Source organism: Helianthus annuus, chromosome 10 (genome assembly GCF_002127325.2).
Source record: "Helianthus annuus cultivar XRQ/B chromosome 10, HanXRQr2.0-SUNRISE, whole genome shotgun sequence".
Lineage (NCBI taxonomy): Eukaryota > Viridiplantae > Streptophyta > Magnoliopsida > Asterales > Asteraceae > Helianthus > Helianthus annuus.
This window is the reverse complement of record NC_035442.2, coordinates 10,693,111-10,707,819: the sequence shown is the minus strand read 5'-3', so window position 1 is coordinate 10,707,819 and position 14,709 is coordinate 10,693,111. Positions and strand designations below refer to the sequence as shown.

Genomic DNA, 14,709 nt, shown 5'->3' with positions numbered 1-14,709 from the left:
GATTTTTTTAATTGGAGTCATCCAATTGGGGCCTTCTTCGGTGATTACGTCTTGAACTTCCAATTCTTCAATTGATGGAGTTTTCAACACTTCTGCCAATACCTTTTTGGTGAGGTGGGCAAAGGTGAGAGTAGCGAGTTTGCTCAAAGCATCAGCCTTCTTATTTTGAGACCTGGGAATTTGCTTGATGGTACATGTTTGGAATGTGTTCATCAGCTCTTTAGATTTTCTTTGTACCTCTTCATATTGGGCTCCTTTGCAACGTAACTGTCGTTCACATGGCTTGACACCAGCAACGAGTCTGTGAAGACTTGAAGCTTTTGAACCTTCATTTCCTTAGCCAACCTCAAGCCGGCTATCAATGCTTCGTATTCAGCTTCGTTGTTGGTGGTCTGAAATTCAAACCGAAGAGTATACATGAATTCTAACCCTTCAAGGTTGATCAGAATGAGCCTAGCCCCTGACCCTTTAATGCTTGAAGCCCCATCGGTAAAAAGCTTCCAGGCTTCAAGATCCGAGGGTTCAGTGGCAGCTGTGTTTACTTCAGTTATTGTGTGCTTTGGGACTTCTACACTGAAATCAACCAAGAATTGGGCTTTGATGGATTTTCTTGGAACATATGTGATGTTGTGTTCACCTAGTTCCACGGCCCATTTGGCTAATCGTCCTGAATTTTCTGGGTTTTCAAGCACACTCTTAATGGGTTGGTCGGTGACTACTTGTATAGGGTGTGCTTGAAAATAAGCCTTCTAGCCGTTTGGACTATGGCTAGAGCAAGTTTTTCCAAGGGAGGATACTTGATCTCTGCCAGTTTTAGAGTTTTGCTGAAGAAATAAATGGGTACCTGAACTTTGTCTCGTTCGATGGTGAGAACCGCACTTATTGCTTCTTCAGCAACCGAAAGGTATACAAAGATCAACTCTCCCGTTTCCGGGGCTGCAATGTCTGGGAGTGAAGCTAGGTGTTGCTTTATCTGGTTGAAGGCTTCCTCAGCCTCCTCAGTCCACTTGAAATCCTTCTTATCAGAGCACCCTTGAGCATTTTGAAGAAGGGCAACGATCTTTTAGCCAACTTCGAGGTGAAACGCTTTAAGGCTGCAAGCTTCTCGTTTAAGCTTTCTACCTCTTTTTGCTTCGTGGTGGCTTGGTTTCGAGAACATCTTTGACTTTGTTTGGATTGGCCTTTATACTTTGTTTTCCCACAATATGCCCCAGGAATTTACCTTCTTCAAACCCAAACGAACATTTCTCGGGGTTGAGTTTCATGTTGACCTTCCTTAGGTTCTTGAAGGTCTCTTGGATGTCATCGAGCATTTAGTATTCCGTTTTGCTTTTGATTACCAAATCGTCGACATATGCTTCCATGTTTCTACCAATTTGACTAGCGAAGGCTTTGTCAACCAGGCGTTGGTAGGTTGCACCTGCGTTTTTAAGTCCAAAGGGCATCTTTTGGTAGCAAAAGATCCCTTTGTCCGTGTGGAAGGCAGTTTTCTCTTCATCTTCTTCCTTCATGAGAATTTGATGGTAACCCTTGTAAGAATCGAGAAAACACTTGAAAGGGTAACCAGTGAGGGAGTCAACCTTGAGATCAATTTCTGGCAACGGGTAACAATCTTTAGGACAAGCCTTGTTCAAGTCCTTGAAGTCTATGCACATTCTCCAAGAGTTATCGGGCTTTCGGACCATGACCGGGTTTGCAACTGTAACATCTCGAAAATTCACGCCCTATAATGTATTGACACGTGTCATAAGCTTGAACGTGAGAAAGAATACTCTAGAGGGACTAAAGTTGACAAACATGGAAAGTATGTGAATATAAGGGTTCATGTAACACCCTTAATATTATTTAACGATTTTCGTATAATTTAAGATAATAAACATGTGATTAAGAGCACATATACATTACAAAGTACGGGTTTATTAAAAATTTTATAATTTAAAGTTTAGAACAACATAATGTAGTTAGTTTGTCGTTTAAAAAATTCGACGAAACTACGTGCGGAAGCTTCTTCTTCATGTGTTCGGTTCTTTCTCGTCGCTTGATCTTCGTCCGGGTACTTTCGATATTCACCTGTGATCAAAACCAACCTAAAAGTTAGTTTTGATAACTTAAATATAAGTTTAAACAAGTTCTACGCATCAAACAATTAACCAAAATAATAATTTTTTTTCAGCCTTTATGTCTCTCACGTGTCGCGAGAGACTCAACTAGATGTGTCGCGTGCCGCGACACCTGTCGCGTGTCGCGCCCGGACCTTGTTTCCCCTTCGCGTGTCGCGGGGGTGACCAGTTTCCAGCAGGTTTATATCTGAACCTGCAATTTTCTGCCCAGCTCCAATTTTAACAAATTTCAAACTTTAAATTGGCATAACTTTCATTCTACAAGTCCGTTTTTCGCGATTCTTTTTCCTACGCGTTCGTAATTTAATCCTCCATCTTACGGAGTGAAAACCCGACATCTAAATTCACAAAATTTTAACTTTCAAGCTCTCGGCTTGAAATTCAATTATGACACTTTTTGACCCGTTCGTGATTTATCAAACAAACTTGTTTATTACCTTTTCAAAATATCATGCATATCACGTTATATCAATTTACTAATATGCAAGGTTCAAATTACGGGTTTCTTATGAATTCTTAACCCGTTTTACCTATCTACTCATTTTGACCCGTTAAGGGAAGTTAAACACTTTTAACTATAAATCTATATATAAGCGTACCTGGCTCGAGTCAACGTATAGACCCGTTTATACCTTGCTATTATTAATTCAATATTCTATGACGACGCAATTATCCAAATTGCTATTCGTTCCTGTAAACATATGACTTAACAACCAACATTAGTCGATATGGTCATATGATGTTATCACCATCATTTGACCCATTTGGTCTATACGACCAAACAATTATATTTATTACAAATCATGGTTTCTAATTACTCAATCACGCATCCGACCCATTACGGATTTTACCATAAAAATTTCCCTTTTTTTTCTTACACATTTGACCCAGTTCGGCTTACGCCGTGGGTATCCTTTTAATCTCGATTAAATTAGTCATCACGTGACCAAATTACCATTTTACCCCTTTTTCCATTATTAGTTAAGCTATGAGGTAACTTTAAGAAAACTCATAAATTCTTAGTCGATTTATGACTAAATTACCATTTTACCTCTTTCACCAATAATCATGATTTTAAACGTTTTTATTCGTTCCGACCCATTTTGTTTCGTGTCGGAACCCATAATTCGAACATGATCTATTGTTGTATTTATCACCTATAGAATAAATACGTATGCTAATAAAAAAAAATAGGTGTAAGCTTTACTTACCTTTCATCCAAGCAAGTCTTACTCGTGTCTTTATCCCGTTTGATCATCTCCTCCAAGCTTCACCTAGCTCGTCAAGAGTCAAACTATCATATTACCCATAAAATGGTTAGTTTAGTCATTTCATATTATGGCTACCATTTCCTATGGGGTTTCTTGCATATAATTTACTTAACTAAATCATAGGTCAGTTTTACTTTCTTAATAGTCAAACTACCCATATGTATTATATGCTTTAATCGTTCTTTTTTTTCTCATTTTCACAACTTCGTTGACAAGCTTAACTGTAGGTATTTTAAGTACTTTCAATAAGCAAAATAACATGCTTAATATTCATGAAACCATTGTTTTATAAACAATGCAAAGTATGAACAAAATACAACTTTCCTTGGATTAAGTTTATCAATAAAATGTGCAACAACTTTACAATGTAGCTGTTGAATCGACTCTTTTGACCACTTTACGATCTTATTTAGCCCTCCGTGATCAAAGATGAAATGAAGAGTACTAAAATATCTTTCCATCCCAAAAAGAATCAGCTCAATCCGAGCTTTCTAGAATTAATTATGATTTTTGCAAAATCAGCTCAGAAGTTAAAATGCTTCCAATCAGCTTGCTGTCAAAACAGTTCAGCCGACTTCGGACACTGTTTTGACCCGTTTAACATCAGAATTTAACAAACATGTTCAAACATAAAACGTAGTATGTTTCAATAGCTTTCTAAGCATATAAGGCTCAACTTCACAGGTCGTTCCAGTGATTTTATATGATTTTTTAAAAACTGCAGCCCAATAATTTTTAATCCCAATCAGCTTTGTTATATTTTCTTGTTCAAGCATTTCATCAAGCACCTAATGTGCAACACGAAACATCAAATTTCTCCAGCCCATTTAAGTGTTCTAAATCCTTAAATTCTAGCATAATTAACAAGTACTAACATCAAACTTCAAATCTAATCATGTATTCACTCAATCTTATAAATTGTTCAAGTATTTTGTTCCAACTATCAAATATGATGATTCTAAGCACATGCATATCATCATTTTTACTATTTAGTTAAAAACCCACTTAGCTCATATATGGGTAATCATCAAATTCCTAGTTTTCTATACTAAATCATCAAACTTTCAACTAGGGTTTGTTCCTAGGCATGGATTCAACTCTATATCACTCATACATATGACATTCATCACAGAATTTCGATTTATGAGTGTTCATGACAAATCATAATCATCACCAAATCTCAAAATTAGACATACCTTGTGATTCCCATGACTTGGTGATCATTGAATTTAATAAAAGCCCCAATTTTTAGCTTGATTTCCCCTTTGATTTGAGCATTTCTTTGTAATTTAGGGTTCAAGAGAAGAACCTTTCCTTGTCTGGTGAAAATGTCGACCAGAAACACACTTATGTGTGTGTTTTTTTTTTGTGTCTAACTTGTTTTAAATAACTCACTTTCGAATATGCCACTTTTAGTCCCTCTATTTTTTTTCGTTAGTTAATTATAAAGTAGGTCACAACCTACTTAATTCCAACATTATCTCTTTTACTAACTAGGTTAAAAATTCCTAGTTAACTTAGTGGGTTCAGGGAAATTATAACCCGTTTTATTTTAAGTCTCGTTAACCATGGCTTCTTACAAACTTTGTTTTCTCTAAGCGTTTATTCTTCTTTTTAATTATTATTTAGGATTATTTATTTAAATCCTAACATTCACCGGGTTAAATTTTACCACTAACGGTATTTCACCCGTTCATTAATATTAACGTGGCTTGGCTATCAAACTCGTTTTCGGGGTGTTACAGTTCAAAATATCAACGACGGATAAATATATTCTAGAATAGCCCTACAAGATGTATATACCTTCAAGCGAATAAATCATGAATCATGCGGAGCTAAATATGAAAGAAAGTGAGAGATTACAAACTACAGGGGTTAAATGTCAGTATGTTTAAGTTATACCTCTGATTGACCTGTTAGCAAACCTGAAGCTTTGTAACGGTAAATTATGCTCACTAGAATGCACGATAAAAATTTCATAAAGTTTCGTTATGATATGAGAAAATTATGATCAATTTCGTATACGAGGGGTTAAAGCGTAAACGTTGAAAATTATGACTTTTCGGGTAAACATAAAGTGACCAAGGACTTAACAAAGTGGGTATAAGTCTTGAGGCCCTTATAAGTAAATATGAAGGGCTCATAATGCAAGAAATAACCCTTCAAAGAGCCAAGAGCCAAGATGTAATAATTGAAAGATTTTAAAGTTGACAGCAGGTCTCAGGCGGGCCGCGTAAGGCTTAACAGAACCTTACGCGGGTCGCGACAGACGCCCAGATGCAGAAAAGTGAGACAGCAGCCTGTTTATGCTCAATAACCGACTTGAATCAGATATTTTCACCTCATGGGCGACCCCTACATGCTTTTAGACCTTAGGGAACATCTGTGGATGATCCATGACCAATGATAGACTTAGTTGTCAACAATCCAATGAGATTTAAGCACTATATAAGGCCTCATTGTTGCAACTTTGATCTTTCACTCGCAACTCAACTTCTGATCATTTCTGGAGCTCAAGGCCATTCCCTAAGCATCTCTAGTCGTGCATTGGACCTTGGTAAGTACCCTTGACCTTCCTTATTTGAGTTTTTGCTTAGTTTTAGCTTAAAAGTCAAACCGTCGTAATTAACATTTGGCTTAGCGATTAATCATTAATGGTTCGGTGTTTAGTTGAATCAAAGGTAGTTATAAGTTGGTAATTATGTGGGCATTAAACCCTTAAAAGGGCACCCTCTGATTCCTGCTCTAACTATATCAAATGTTGGGTCAAAGATGTTTATAAAAAGTCAACAGAACCATAATTTTCGGATTAGCGCATAAAGCCTATCTAAACCCAAATTTCGACACCAAACCTTTTACACACTGATGCAATATAATATTTTGGGATTTTTAAAGATTTTTAATTATTTTTAACCTGCTCATAACCTAAGGATATGACCTTGATTCGGTAAATAACGATTATACCCTTTTTGGTTATAAAATGAGTTCTACTTAGTATTTTGACGCCAATCCAATTGCTACTGATTTTATATAATAAATGAAGTATTTTGAACTTTATAATCTGATCAGAAAACTCAGATTTTCCGGTATAACCCGGAAATCGCTTAAAATAGCTTTTTACGTGTATTAAACACCTAGTATGGGTTTAAAACCATTTTTGCCATATAAGACTTATCACCAACCGATATAACCTGTTAAATTAAGTTGTCCTAATGATTATTTCAGACCCGCGTCTCAGAATTATAATTAATCTCTTTTATAATCTTTAAAATGACCAAAATACCCCTACGGGGCTTATTATGTGATTAATCTCATTTTGGGCATAATGGAAGATATCCTACTGATATCACAACATATTTAAAGCATATTGACTTAGAAAACCTGTATAGGACTCTTACGGTTACCCGTTACGCTAATTACGCGTTCGGTTCGGTTTATGTAACTAGTTTGAATAAATTAGCCGAAACGGGTAAAACCTTGTCGTTTTTTTCTCAAAATCCAGAATGTGGTTAGATTACCCATATCATACAAGTCATCAAACTTGGGGTCTAAATCACATTCTATTCCAGTCTTTGTTTAACCGCGCGTTTGAACCGTATCTTTCCTTAAAACTAACCGGTCTAAGTTTAGACTTAATTAAAGACCCGTTAGGATTCTAATAGGTTATTATAAACCTTCGTTCCAGAATAGGAGACCCGGTAAAAGCTACACGCACTTGCTATTTGTGATTGATACTTGCAAAGGTAAATACTTTTAACTTAATTTCCCTTATACGGGCTTGGGGTACGGTATATAAAATACCGTTTGGTCCAGCATTGAATCTTTAATCGAATAGAGGTTAAATCATTGATATGCTCCGTTTCGAAATGTTTTGTTTGCTTAAAGCCTTTGGGGGGTTAATGACCATGTCCCGGATATCCTTGGCATCATCTTACGAGATGGCCACGACCTGAGCACGGGGTGTAGGCGTACACCCGTCAGTGCATAAATAATATTGTGGTGTGTCTATTGATCTTTAGCCCGGTCTACGGATCGGGCTACTGAACACATAGGAAACATGTAATTCTTTTACAATATTATATTCAAATAATTATCCCAAGTTATAAAAAGTTTGTGCCACGTGCATTCGAATCAATTTTTTTTAAACTTTTCAAAATGAGTCGGTTGAATGTATTTACCAGTGTAAACTGACGTATTTTCCCAAAAAGGTTAAGTGCAGGTACTACGCGAACTAGGGTGGCTTTCTCCTAGCGTCCACAATAAGTCTCGCAAGCTTGGATGTCAATACTGTTGAACAATGTTTCCTATTTATTTTTGATCCACCTGTGGATTACTTTCAACTGTTGTGATACTTGATATTACAATTATATTCGGTTGAAACATATCTATCTTTTGCTTCCGTTGTGCATTTAAATATTGTGTTGTTTGACTGTAATGTTACCAACTACGTCACGATAATCCCTCACCGGGCCCACTGGTGAAACGTGGAAATATCGGGGTGTGACAGGTTGGTATCAGAGCCAACATTGAGTGAATTAAACACTAGCCTTTTGTGTTTAATCTCAATGACACAATTGCACATACTCGAGTCTAGACAAGAACTTAGGACGATTCCAAATTTGTTGCTTTAGTTGTCCTTTATTATTTGTTATTTATTTCAATTGTTTAAACAGGAATTATGCCACCGAGGTTTGGAAGAGGAGGAAGAGGTAAGGGGCCAATGAGCGCTCCAAACGATCACGAGGCCGGGCCTTCTCACCTGCGAACTCCTTCCACTACAATGAGTGCCGATCCTCAGGGAAACAGGAGAAACCTTTTTGAGCCCGCTAGACGGTCTGTGTCACACAGTTCAACACCTTCTTACCGTCACTCTTTTGGGCCGCACTCGGAAAACGAGCCCGATAACCCACAACCTTCATTCATACCTCTCCAGCGTTCCGTTCCGTTTCGCACCGTTCCTTCGGTGACCCTACTCCTGTCTTTCAAGGCCGGTTCAACCCGGCAAACTATATCCAAGAACCAGTGGGTTTTAACCCACTAGGACCAGAGGACCACTTCTCAGAAGATAATGCAATGGACATGGACGAGGACACGGATCCCGTCGAACCTGCAAGCGGTACTCCCAATCATCCCATCGAGGTCTCTGATGGGTCATCCTTCCACGGAACACCCTATCATGGTCCAGACAGTTACCAAGCAAGGTTCAACCAGTATGAATGGTATTTTACGCCCTCTCACCATTCATCGCCTCACCAGCAGCAGCAGGATCCCTCGGGGGATTCGCGCTTCGTGGCAGTCACGCCACCGCCTCCACCGCCGCCAGTTCATCAAGCACCTCCAGAACCACCAAGGCGTAGGAGAACAGGCGCGCGGATATCCGCACGAAGAGGGGATTTTCACTTTAGCACCCCTCGACACTCCAGTGGCAGTCATTACCCGCCACTGCAGGAAGACCCACAAATGGGTGGGCCCTCAAACCCAGTTCAAGAGGTGAATTCTGCACCAGTTGCACCACCACCGCCACCATTTGGTTATGATAACCCGATACCTACATACGCCGGTTCCACGGCATATAACCCATTTGAGCAACCAGCTCACACCCACTACAATTATATTGAAGCCGACCCATACCTAGTAGCGGCAAACTACAACGCCCTTCATCCTGAAGGACCATATGGAACTCCTTGGGGAGTGGGATACCCAGCTCATGGGTATCAAATACCTGTTCGACCTCCGATTCCACAACAGTCGCAGCCACCACGTTTTTCCCCACCAGAGCAAGAAGAAATCCTTCACCATTAAACAGGGTGGAACGAGATTTTGAAGAAGAGCGTAAGAACAACCGTGGATTCCTCAAGGGCATGGCAAGCTTGTTAAAAGGAAAGAAGAAGAGGGTTCATTAATCCCTATATGTATTATTGTATTTCCTATTTCAATCAAGTCCCTGCGTGGACATTTATCTGTGTATTTAGTCCCTGCGTGGACTTTCCTTTTAGTCCCTGTGTGGAACTTGTCTTTTTAGTCCCTGTGTGGACATCTAATCTAGTATTGGTTCCTGCGAGGACTTGTATTCTAGTTTAACCTCTGTGTGGGTAATTCGTCTATTTAAAAGTCACGTGTAGGGCAAGGTGTAATCCTTTTAATAACTATGGAATGTCAAGTCTATAATTTTCGTCTTTGCCATTATATGCATAAATACATTATATATGAAATAAATAATTCAAAATCATTCCTTTTAAAATAATCTGCCTATCATATAAGAATCTCAAAGGTATAACCTAGCTTACATGTCTTTATAACACTTGGCCAAGATGGTAAGACCTGTTTAAAAGATTCGGATCCCTGTTAACATCCGGAGATATGTTAACACTCTTGGCAGACGTGATTCGCTAAAATCACACACGTCATTCTTATATAAGGATTCTTCAAAAGATTCCTAAACCTAACTTAATGATCTATAAATCATGGGTTTAAATCATCAATTAAGATGATCATATGTTGACTATACATTGGTAGTATAGTGCCTACGGGCCATACCCCTTGTCATATAAGACAAAAGACAGTAGTAGTCTACGACTCCCTGTCAGAAAAAGGTAAGGAACTATATTCAAACCTTCATGCCATGATTCTCTGAAATCATGACTTGTTATTTAAAATGTCCCTGTGACTAGGCCTTTTGTGCTAATAATACTATTATTGTTTGGTAAATAGGATAAATTATAATAAAAATCCTAAATAAAAATTAACCAAATATGGTCTATGTTTACCATGGTTAATGAATTGCCATAAAAAGACAATTCCATAATAAACCAGTGTCAAAATCTTATGTAACAGTTCAACCACATGGCTGACTCGGATGAGATCAACAGTCACCCAAGGGAAAATCACGATAACACCCAGATTAACATAGCGGGTGCAGAGCTCCAAACGTTAATTGACAATGCTGTTGCAAAAGCCTTGGATAGGCAGTATAGTGAGTCGAGCGGTACTCGGAGTCGTACCTTATCCGCACCGCATTCCAAGCCTAAGACTCATTCTGAGGCCCACAGCAAGCCACCACCCTCCAAGAAAGATGAACCAAAGAAAGACGATGACGATCGTCACTCTTCAAACTGGCAAAGTGTCCCATCTCAAAGGATCGTGCTGAATCAAGGACCCCGTGATAAGGGTTGCTCCTACAAATACTTTGTGTCATGCAAACCCAGGGATTTCACCGAGGAAAAAAGGGCTATAGACTGCATGACATGGTTGGATGAGATGGACATAGTGGTTGATATCAGCGGGTGCGCTGATAGGGATGTGGTAAAGTTTGTGTCTCAATCATTCAAAGGTGAGGCCTTAGCCTGGTGGAGATCGTTGATTCAAGCTACTGGGAAGATTCCACTGTACAGTATGTCATGGGAACACTTTGTTGCCCTCATCAAGGAGAACTACTGCCCTCAGCATGAGGTAGAGAAGATTGAGTCGGATTTTCTGTCATTGGTTATGAAGAATATGGATTGCCAAGCTTACCTTACGAGCTTTAATATAATGTCAAGGTTGGTTCCCTATCTGGTGACCCCGGAACCCAAAAGAATAGCTCGTTTCATTGGGGGTTTAGCCCCAGAGATAAAGGCAAGTGTAAAAGCCTCTCGGCCAGCTACTTTCAGATCTGTAGCTGATATATCCTTGTCCCTCACACTGGACGCGGTCAGACATAGATCGCTAAGGAACATGGATACCGAGAAAATGAAGCGTGATGAGGACAATTCACGACGGTCAGATAAGAAGCACAGAGGAAACAATGACCACAAGAAGGGATTTGGTTCTAAGAAGGATGGGCATCAATCTGGACATAAGCCCAAGTGTAAGATTTGTCAGAAGCACCACTTTGGGAGGTGCAGACTTGACTCAAAATCCCAATCTCAGTCGAGGCCTTGGGGGATTTGCAAATCCACGGAGCATAAAACCCTGGAGTGCAAGAAGCTGAAGGACGCAACGTGCTACAGTTGCAACGAAAAAGGGCACATTAAGACAAATTGCCCAAAATATGCAAAGAAAGCTGATGAAGGAAAGAAGACCAATGCTAGGGTCTTCAGGATGGATGCAAAGGAAGCTGTGCAGGACGACAATGTGATCACTGGTACCTTCCTTATAAATGATGTTTATGCGAGAGTGTTGTTTGATTCAGGAGCTGATAAATCTTTCGTAGATAATAAGTTTTGTAAATTGTTGAATTTACCTGTTAAAACCTTGAGTGTGAAGTATGAGGTGGAATTAGCAGATGGCACCCTAGAAACCGCCTCAACCATATTAGATGGATGTTTTATATCTATTAAGAACCACTCTTTTCCGTTGTCCCTACTTCCTCTAAAGTTAGCCGGTTTCGACATAGTTTTAGGCATGGACTGGTTATCTCATAACCAGGCCCAGATTGTCTGCGATAAGAAGCAAGTGGTGATCAAGACCCCGTCTGGTGAATCACTTATCATTCAGGGAGATACCCAGTATGGACTGCCTGAGCAAGTGACTATGCTCAAGGCCTCTAGGTGTTTGAAGAAGGGTTGTGTCATCTGTCACACCCTGGCTTTGCGGAAGCGTGGTTAATTTGGTGTGACTTCTTAATACCATAGCTTAATCATAACAAAGCTATATGAAATAAAATCATGCAAGATCATCCATTTAAATAAGTTTTAAAAACCAAATACAACAATATTGTTTTAACGGAAATACTCCCTAACGACATAAACATTGTTCAACAACACAAACATCAACATAACATAAACACAGTTTAAGGACTGTGACTTGTCCAGGAAAGAGTCACATCCCCTAAACCCGGATGATCTCATAACTAGTACAACGGGAAAACGTGTCATACCGCGCCAGATCCTTTAATTCCCTGAAATACATGTAAGTTGAAAAATCAACAATAATATTGAGCGAGTTCATGTGTAAGTGAGTAAATAAACCTTTGTATGTATAAAAATCCTGGTATGTAGCAAATAAGGAAAAAGAGATCACCAATGGTTTGCAAGGCCATTGATATGTGTGAAATGCAAGTAGGAAGGCTCAAACCTAGCAGATTTATGCGTTGGGTACAAAGTCACCCCGAGGTCTGTTATGCTGGGCCTGGGGTTGGGCTCGCTACACCCAAGTAGATCTACCGCTCCTGCCCCTCGGTCCTATCCTGAGGATTAATGACCTCAAGTTTCCGCCTACCCATTCACATGATCTAAGTAATAACCCTCCTTACGCTAACCATACCATGTAAGAAATATTCGTAATCGTAGTAACATGTATTTCACCCCCGCAGTTTAGAAAACTGAAAACAGTTAAGAGAAAAGGGGGACATGAACTCACAGCGGTGCGTCTCTACCAAGTATGTCTCCAAGTCAAGCAGCTGTGCAACGACCTACATGTACTAACTTTATTAGACGGACGGTCGTGCCTTAACTTTATGGTTTCAGTTTTGGGAAATAGTTAGACAACTATTTCGTGTTTACATTCTGTGCATACTTGGTAATTATTTTCCTTCCCAAGGATGGAGGATTTAATACATGTGCGTTCGAAATATATTGTTAAGTCTCACTTAAAATATATTCTATTTCTAACTCCAAAATATAAATATTTTTCTCAAAAATATTATATTTTTATTTCACATAATTTTCCCAAAATAATACTTTAACAAAAATACGCGTTCATAAATATTTCCTTAAAATGCGTAAGTTACGTTTTAACGATCGAGTGGTAATAATAATTACCGGTGCAACTTATATGTTTATCGTGAAAGCGTTCGTATTATTTTGGATTCGTTAACGTTTGATAATATTATTTTTACCCTAAAAATAATATTTATACACTTCACAAAATAATCGACAAGTGACGTTGTGAGAAATATATTTACTAAATATATATTTATCACGTTTAATTTTGTGAAAATCCCACCTCCGATATTTGTAAATAAAGTCGTGGCGAAACTTATATTTTGAAAACATGTCGAAAAGTATTTCTAACACTTATAGTGAAAATAATTCTAAGTGTTAGGTTTTTGGAAAAATTTTGCCAGAGTTTCTTCTGTAACTGGAGGTGGCCACGCTTTCAAGCGTATCATTTTCTTTTATAAATCAAATCGACCATTTTTCTTATTCAATCAAAACAATATTCAACACATCAACTAGTCCATAAACATGTAAATCGCAAAGATTTCATGAACTTGTGATTTACTCAAAAATACGAAGTAAATCTCATTACTTTTAGCAGATCTTTATATAAATTAGTCCGGTTTCGTAAAAACCCCGTTTTTAGAGAAATTCCGTCTTTACATCTTCTTGTAAATTTTACAAAAATTGTTATTTTGTCGAAACCTTGTGCTACACAAGTGTTTACACACTTGTGTGTTCTAAAAATCATTCTTGTTAACGTAAGATCCGTCTTTAGGAAAACATGATTTCTTTGACACTTGGTCCTTTGAAAATACCACTTGTAGATCCGTAGATCTACTAGTTTTAAACACTATTTCATAAGTAAATACGCTTTTACACAAGTTCATGATTCGTGTGTGGTAGAGTTTCATCCTTTAACCCTTGTTACTTCCAAAACAACCTTATGTCATGATCCATGATCATGACCAACCCGGGTTAAATGATGATCCGAGCTACCACAACATAGATCGGGTCCAAATAATCACACAAATCAAATACTACAAGATTTACACAACAAACAAGCTTTTAACCATCACTTTTAGCATCTTTAGTGGAATTTTATATTTCATCTTGTAAGATTACGAGTTTTAACCGTTACAAATCATATTAACCATCTTAAAATAGTTCGAGAAGGTGATTATAACAACTTACTACTAGCTCGAGGCTAGGGAAGAATCTACACGTAAAATGAGAGGATAAAAGCAATGAGTTGAGGTCCTTCGCCTTCCAATTGCACCAAACCTTCTTATATGTGATCCTTAACACTTGATTGGTCTTGAGATGTGATGATCAAGCTCGAAAATATGATGGATGGATATGGGGGATCTCGGCCGAGAGCTTTGAGAGGGAAAGAGAGAGTGTTTTGTGGTGTATGGAATGTAAATGATCTTGTGTGCAATCTCTTGTTACTTATAGGAAATATTAAGTCCATTAACCCTTGGTTCATATGTTTTCTAGATATCAAACAAAAGATTAAAATAATGTTTTGGAGGACAAGGTATGTCCCCCCCTCTTGGGGACGGTTTGTAAAGGGGGGGGGGTGGGTAGCTAGTTCAAATCTAACTAATTGGTTAGTTAATAGTTAGGTTAGTTAGGTTAGTTAAGTGCTTAACCTGGTTAGTAGTGTGTTGTGCTTTA

At 38.5% G+C, this 14,709-nt stretch overlaps 1 long non-coding RNA gene across 1 annotated transcript; it reads right to left on the bottom strand.

Moving 5' to 3' along the window:
- Window positions 1–1,841: 1,841 nt before the first annotated feature.
- LOC110884496 lies at window positions 1,842–4,756 on the bottom strand. Its single transcript, XR_002561220.2, has 2 exons — window positions 4,588–4,756; window positions 1,842–3,414 (listed from the first exon to the last, which is right to left on the bottom strand). It is a non-coding gene; the product is annotated as an uncharacterized LOC110884496 (long non-coding RNA).
- Between the last annotated feature and the right edge of the window lie 9,953 nt (window positions 4,757–14,709).